The 7822-nt window shown below is 45.6% G+C and overlaps 1 non-coding gene across 1 annotated transcript; it reads right to left on the bottom strand.

Moving 5' to 3' along the window:
- Positions 1–577: 577 nt before the first annotated feature.
- LOC145416166 (5S ribosomal RNA) lies at positions 578–696 on the bottom strand. Its single transcript, XR_013900211.1, has one exon. It is a non-coding gene; the product is annotated as a 5S ribosomal RNA (ribosomal RNA).
- Positions 697–7822: the final 7126 nt, after the last annotated feature.

Here is a 7822-nt window from a genome sequence, read left to right as displayed (position 1 = left end):
CTTTACAAAGATGTGGTAAAAATTCTGATCAGTGGCATGGTTCTATGGCCATACCGTAATTGCTGACTGAGGTGTGTTAAATTTTAAGCTTCATCCCATCTTCCTAGAGTTTCCACGTTACTTCAGATTATCCTTTTAAAACCTACATACGAAAGAAACCTGAATGCCGAACACACACACACACACACACACACACACACACACTCTCTCTCTCTCTCTCTCTCTCTCTCTCAAACACACACACACACACACACACACACACACACACACACACACACACACACCACACTATGCTAACGAACCCACACCACCGCAAGATATGCAACCAACTCCTGCCAAACTTCCCAGAAAAGATTCAGCTTACGGCCCCAGCAGCCTTGGCCTCAAAGTAATATACCGGTACTCCAAAAAATACTTGACTTTTGGACCTCAGTGAAGAAGCAAAACTGAAATCCATCCATCCATCCATCCATTGCCAGACGCCATGTATCCCAAACGGGGTGGTCAAGGGCTTAGAGTTAATTGTTTTACAGGGAGGGGCACTAATCCTCCACCAACCCCACTTGACACGTAGAGACGCCAACAGCATCTGGTGTTCCCAGGCGGTCACCCATCCAAGTACTAACCAGACCCAACGTTGCTTAACTTCGCTGACCGGACGGGAAGCGGTGTACTCAACGTGGCATGGCCGTTGGCGTAAAACTGAAATCCATGCGTAAGAAAATCCTAGATTCTGGAAGTTCTGTTAAATCATAATGTTCAAGGAAGCTTAGACTACTATAGTCAGGGCGTGCAACTCTGAGGTTGTCAGTATCATGTCCTGGCAACCGCACCCATCAACAGTGCTTCCAATTTCCTTTATAATATGATACGCTTGTGATTCGTTTATAGTTATATAATCATGTATAATATTTGTGAATAATATATTCGTGTATAATAATATAATTCGTATATAATATGATATGAAATCAGATGCGCTGTTGACAGGTAGGTTGCAAGGGTACGATAATGACAACCTCCGAGTCATGCGCCGCAACTATAAGTCAGTTGGGGTACTATAAGATTTAGCTTTTTTTTTTTTTTTTTCAAGACATTGACTTCCTCACCAACTAATTCTTCCTCTGCCCCTCTCCTTCCTTCACCTTGTCTTAGACTGCTAAGCAGTTGGGGGAATTTTGAAACACTTGTTTCTTACCAATAATATCATTTTCTTGTAACCTAGTTATGCCTTTGTCCCCCTTCTTCCTTCTGACTGCTGCAAGAGTGACAATATTTCAAGTGCCCTCAATGGGACCGCTCCCCCCCCCCCGCACATAAGCATGGCCAACGAGAAAAACACCAGAAGATGCTGCGGGGCTCAAATTCTGGAGAAAGGATGGGAGGGAGGAGGAATAATTGGTTGATGATAAATTGAATATCAGAGAGAACAATGCACAGGGAGTAAAACGAAGGCTGGAGCCAATGACAAGAGCACACAAGCAAGACTGGCAAAGAGATGCTTAAAATGTTGAAGAATTTATTCCTGGAAGAGAAGGGAACAGAGGAAGAAAAAGCTGTTGATGTGCTTATCAGACTGAACAATGAACAGTGGTTACTTTGCATCTGGGGATAATCACAGACACATGTAAGCCACAAGCAACAGTGCTTTTGCAGATCCAAGCCCCGTCTCCATTTCTAGGTGCCAACACAAGGGGGTAAAGAGACCCCACCATAAAGTCTTGTGGTCAGATGGGGTATTCAAGTCAGGACTTCTTGACTGCAGGACGGATTGATGGGGCTATGAGATTTGCTATATTCTTTTCACTTCATCTGGCCAAAAATTGCAACCTTCCATTTTGATTAACCCTCCCAGGCACGTTGATGCGAATCGTGTTCTTTGTGGTTTGGCAGATAAACACACATTGATGTGAATCGCATGAAAAGGCAGAAAAAAATGCCATAAAAAGAAAAGTTTTTGGCTGATTTGTGTCAAATTTGAATGCCTTCTAGTGGGTGCGTTCCTCTTCCAAGGTAAAGAATTGGCAACACTGTACAGCCTCCCAGGAGGCTGCACATAGCGAGAAACCTCAATTGATCCCAAGGAGCCAGGCTGTGAGGCTGCATCATGTGTGCTGTCTCTTTAAAACACTACTAATTCTCCCCTTCCCGCCCGAGTCAAAGCCCCAATGGACAAAATGTGATAATAATTTATTTCTGGGCATAATTTGAAGTAATTTTGTCGATCGAACATAGATATATATCTTGAGAAGAAATGGTGCCTGTTATCAGTCGTTAGGCTTAGGGGCAAGACGCATGTTTACTGTAGCGAGGTTTCACCACTCCGCATCCCCTGGGCCCCATGCTGTGACTACACATACATATATAGAAAAGCCAATGCCTAAACTGTATAGTGCGTGAAAGCTATAGTGGCTTGCTTTGTGATATATTGGAACTAGCCTGTGTTACATACACCATAGCCAGACTGTGGAATGGGGCAGGCATTACCTGTATGCTGTAGTTGAGAAGGGAGTATTAGACGTGTTTAGGGATGGCTATTGTGATTGTCATACTGTATATGCATATGAATTTGTGTGAAATATAAGGCCAAATGCTGCGAGTGTTCATGAAGGAGTGTGGTGTGTGCCAACATAGTGGTGCGTTGTAAATCTCGAGGCAAAAGTGCTGCATCACAGTCATGTTGTACCGTAGTAAGGAACATAAATAACTGCGGAGGTGGGGATGGAATAATTGTGGTAGTCATGTATTTGCATATGATTTAGTGTAACGTGTATGTGAATCGAGCTGCGAGTGTTCGTGAAGGGATAATTTTAGGGTGCGTTGCGTAGATTAGCGATACTTTAGCAGCAGGTGTGCAGGTGATGTAAGGACACCGGGCAACAGTGTCTGTCACCGAACAGGTAGGCTACTGTAATTTGCTAAGACATTTAGTGAGAAGTTATACTTTAAGTACAATGAATGTGAAATGTGCTGCGAGTGTCTGTGAAGGAATTCTGTGCGTGCAAAGCTTAGGTTAGCGATACTTCAGCGGCAGGTGCACAGGGACGTCAGAACACCGGGCAACAACGTGTGTCATTGAACAGGTACTGTAACTTGGTAAGACATTTTGTGAGAAATTATACTTTATGTACAATGAACGCGAAATGTGCTGGGAGTGTCCGTGAAGAAATTCTGTGCATGCATGACGTAGGTTAGCGATACCTTAGAGGCAGGTGTGCAGGTGATGTAAGGACGCCAGGCAACGACGGACATCAGAGGATAGGTACTGTAACGTGCTAAGTCATTTGTTGATTATTTTTGACTTACAAAAATGTTTATGATATGTGTCACGAGTGTTCGTTGTGAGATGTGGTTGCATAGCGTATGTCAGCGATACCTTAGAGGCAGGTGTGCGGGTGAAGTAAGGACGCCGGACAATGATGGACGTCAGTGGACAGGTACTGTAACGTGCTAAGATAATTGTTGATTATTTATGATTTATAATAAAATGTTTGTGATATGTGTCACGAGTGCTCGTCCAGAGATATTTTCATGTGCTGGGGGAACGTTGGGAGAAGGAGGGAATATATATATATATATATATATATATATATATATATATATATATATAAAGAGAGAGAGAGAGAGAGATGGATAGATAGATAAATAGATAGATAGATAGATATAGATATAGAAAGTATTTTCAGAAAGCTAGACTGGGAAAACAAAGGAGTGAACATAGATGGAGAAAAGCTAAACCATTTAAGATTTGCAGATGACATTGTCCTCGTCTGAGAAACAGCAGAGGCATTGCAAGAAATGTTAAATGACTTGAACAGAGGAAGTCTGATAGTAGGACTGAAGATGAACCGGAGTAAAACTAATGTTTAATCCACAAACACCAAAGAGCGTCATCAGAATAAGCGATGAAACTCTTGAAGAAGTTGAGGAATACAACTACTTGGGACAAATACTAAAAGTAACAAAAGATCATGATAGCGAAATAAAAAGACGCATTACAATTGGATGGAAAGCTTTCGGTAAACATAGAGACATTATGAAAAGTAGCTTGCCAGTTTGTATGAAACGAAAAGTGTATAATGAATGTATAATTCCAACTATGATTTACGGTTGTGAGACCTGGAAACTGACAAAATCAGTGAAAAATAAATTAGTCTTCTCAGAGAGCAATGAAAGGTCAGTGTTGGGAATATCTTTAAGAGACAGGAAAAGATCAACTTGGGTAAGAGAGCAGACTAAAGTCAAAGATATTATAGAAGTTATAAAAGAACAGAAATGGAGGTGGGCAGGCCATATAGCAAGAATAAGGGATAACCGGTGGAGCAAGAGGCTGACAGACTGGACACCAAGAGATTGTAAGCGTAGCAGAAAAAGGCCAGACAGGAGATGGATAGGTGATATAGAGAAATTTGCAGGGAAAATATGGCAAAGATTGGCTCAGTCAGGGAATTCGTGGAAAAGGTGGGGGGAGGCCTTTGTTCAGCAGTGGACTAGTTATGGCTGATGATGATGATGATGATGATGAGGGGAGCAGACACCACCACCACCAGCGTCGGGACTATTAGCCCAGCCATCGTCTTCACTTGGATGACAGGCATCACCTTTGCTCGGACCTCTTGCTCCAGCAGCCATTGCGGTCTCTCTACCTCAAGCCTCCAGTTCCTACTTGGCCGAGCCCAAATCACCGGTAGCAATGAATAGTTACGTGACACTGGCACCTGCACGCGGCACAGTGTCTGCGGCGCAACTGGTGCAGGATGCAAATGTGTCATCATCCCCTGCCCGGTTGACAGGGGTGCTGTCTCTGACAACATTCAACCCCCCCGAAGTTTTGCAGCAGCAGGAGGAGACAGTCTCATCATCCTCATCGTCGGAACCCTCATCACATCGACAAGGCTGGCGTGGTCCACGGCCCGGCTATGGGGGGAGGCCAAGGGATGTCCGAGGAGTCTGAAGGCTGTTGGTACGCTGACCCACTGCCACCACTGCGGGAGGTGTTGCTGCAGATGATCCGGGGTGGAGCAGTGTCCCATTCACACCAGCTAATGGGCTCTTCACAGGATCCCCAAGAATGAGGGTGGATCCACCAACAACGTCTCTTCAGTTCTTCCAGCTGTTTTTCACCAGAGAGTTGTTCATGTATTTCACCTGAGACCAACAACTACGTGTCATTCCTGGGGACTGTGTTGGATGCATGGTTCATCTGCAATGAAGAGGAGATGGCCAAGTTCCTGGGGCTGTACTTTATCATGGGGGTGGTGAATATGCTGACCATCAGGCATTACTGGAGGAGATCCCGTCTCCATAACTACCCCCATTTCCAGCAAGTGATGAGTGGGAGGCATTGCATGGCCATCCTAAAACATTTCCACTCTTTCAACTCACTTGCTATACCCCAGGACCACTGCGACAGGCTCATCAGGGTTCACACGGTGATGGAATACCTCCTTCAGCAGTTCCAGGACACCTACTTCCCCAAGGAACACCTCAGCCTGGATGTTGCTTCAGCTTCCACATCTACAACCCTATGAAGTCCTCAAAGTATTCCATCAAGCTTTATATCCTGGCTGAGGCTTCCTCGGGGTACATCTGGAATTTTGAGGTGTATACAGGGCAGAAGAAGGCACTGGAGACCACCGTTTGGAGCCTCATAGAGCCTTTTGAAGGATCAGGGATACAAAGTTTACGTGGACAGCTATTATAACTCTGTATCCCTGTGCGACCGCCTCTTCAGTGCAAGAACCTACGTGTATGGGACCCTACGCCTGGCCAAAGGAGCACCAAAGTGGCTGTGGGACATCACCAGAACCAAGAACCTGCCAGAGGGGGGCATGGCAGTGATGCATAAGGACAACATGATGGTTTTGCTGTGGAAGGACAAGTGCATCGTCAACATGGTCTCCACCTTCCACAGAACAAGCACTGTCCAGAAGCAGGTTCGAGGGAAGACCGGGGCTCCTGACAGGAGGACAACCTATGTCCGGAAGACCATGGACAAGCCAGTCGTGGTGGAGGACTATAATAGATACATGGGTGGGGTGGACCACTTCTGCCAGAAGGTTCAGTACTACCCCATCCAGTGGTGGACCATGAAATGGACCAAGAAGAGAACTTCTACATCATCCAGATGGCCATGTTCAATGTGTTCGCCCTGTACATGAAGTGCTTGGGCAGGTCAGTCAGTCTACTGGACTTTGTGGAGGAGAAAGTGGACAAGCTCCTCCACTTTGATGATGCAGAGTGGCCCGCATCAGGGTGCATCATCCACCATGCCCCTGACCTTCCAACCTGATGGCCAGCAGGACCTCCAGCACTTGTGGCACCTGCAGCAGTACCAGCACCACCGTCTCCTGGGACAGCACCGTCTCTTGGACCAGCACAAGCACAGTTGCCAACTCCATCATCTCCAGGAGGAGGACCAGCACAAGAGCCAGAGCCACCATCACCTGCAGGACCAGCACAGGCACTGAGACAACCAGCAGCAGTTACTGGTCCGTCGGGAGAACCTACTACCGCTGCCATGCCCAGTCCTGAAGCCGCACCACCAGGATGACAGGACCAGGGAACACTGGGAGGACATCCAACCAAGTGTCGTAGAGTCATCAACGACAGAGTGCGGTTGGATCACACACTGGGCCATCGACGGGAGAGGATCCCCAACCGGAGGAGGCTCCGGTGTCCTCTGTGTGCCCTGACGGAGATGAGGAGGGACACAAGTCACATGTGTCCTGTTTGTGATGTGCCGTTTTTGCCTGGGTGATTGCTTCGAATGGTACCGTTACGACCGAAGGATTCCCTAATGGAGCATACACACACACACACACACACACACACACACACACACACACACACACTACCTAACTCCTCATCTTCAAGTCCTACAAGGTCCTTCAGGCCCTTCAACACCCCTGGAGGAAGTGAGTTTTCTGAATTTTGTTGATATGTAAATTGACCTATTATCAATACCCCTATACTATATATTTCACACAAATAACCATTTTCTCCTACACATTACACATATGACAGAAAGTACAGCTTCATTAACAGTAACTAGAACAATGTAGTGTTCAAATCTAGTAGGTTATAACACTAAAAAAATAACCCTTGGAGATATTACAGTCTGTACATAAAAGGGAAAAAAAAGAAAAAAGGCTTTGGGAGCATAGTCTTCAGGCAAAGGGGGGGGGGGAAGAGTGTTTTTTTTCGCGTGCTGTAAACCTAGGTGGCGATCGGAAGTGTAATCTAGCTTTGTCGTCCTATTACTTGAAAACTATTGAACGTATCAACTTCCTGTAAGAACCATGATAAAGAGCAGTAAATTCTACGTATGTTCATTACAAAAATATTAGCCTTTGAGAGCATATTTTTTAGGAAAAGGTGGGGGAAAGGAGTGTGTTATTCTCGCTGGCAGTAATAGTCGAAAATGCTCGGCAGAGTTATCTCGCTTTGTTGGTTAATTACTCGAAAACTATTCGATGTATTGACTTTCGGTAAGAACCATGATAATGAGCAGTAAATTCTACATATGTACAGGCCATAACAATATAATATCTCTGATAAAAAGTCGTTGTTACATAGGCGGGAATATAGCATTTGCTGTGTGCGCATGATGAAAGTGATGCACGGCCATGGGGGGAGGCGGTGGCTCAATCGGTAGAGGTGGCCTGCAGTCCCACCGGACCCAGGTTCGAATCCCGGCTGGGGCAGGGAACAGTTTAAGGATTTGAATTTCATTAAAATCAGGCTTTACTGATCTACCAGAAGACCCGCCGACATGTAAAAATACCCCCGCTAATACCAACACACCAGTCCTGTATGAGACAGC

The sequence above is a fragment of the Coenobita brevimanus genome, chromosome 104 (assembly GCF_032717465.1).
Source record: "Coenobita brevimanus isolate Jiangsu-jjx chromosome 104, ASM3271746v2, whole genome shotgun sequence".
In the NCBI taxonomy this organism is placed as follows: domain Eukaryota; kingdom Metazoa; phylum Arthropoda; class Malacostraca; order Decapoda; family Coenobitidae; genus Coenobita; species Coenobita brevimanus.
The sequence above is the reverse complement of the archived record's forward strand: the minus strand, read 5'-3'. Positions and strand labels throughout refer to the sequence as shown.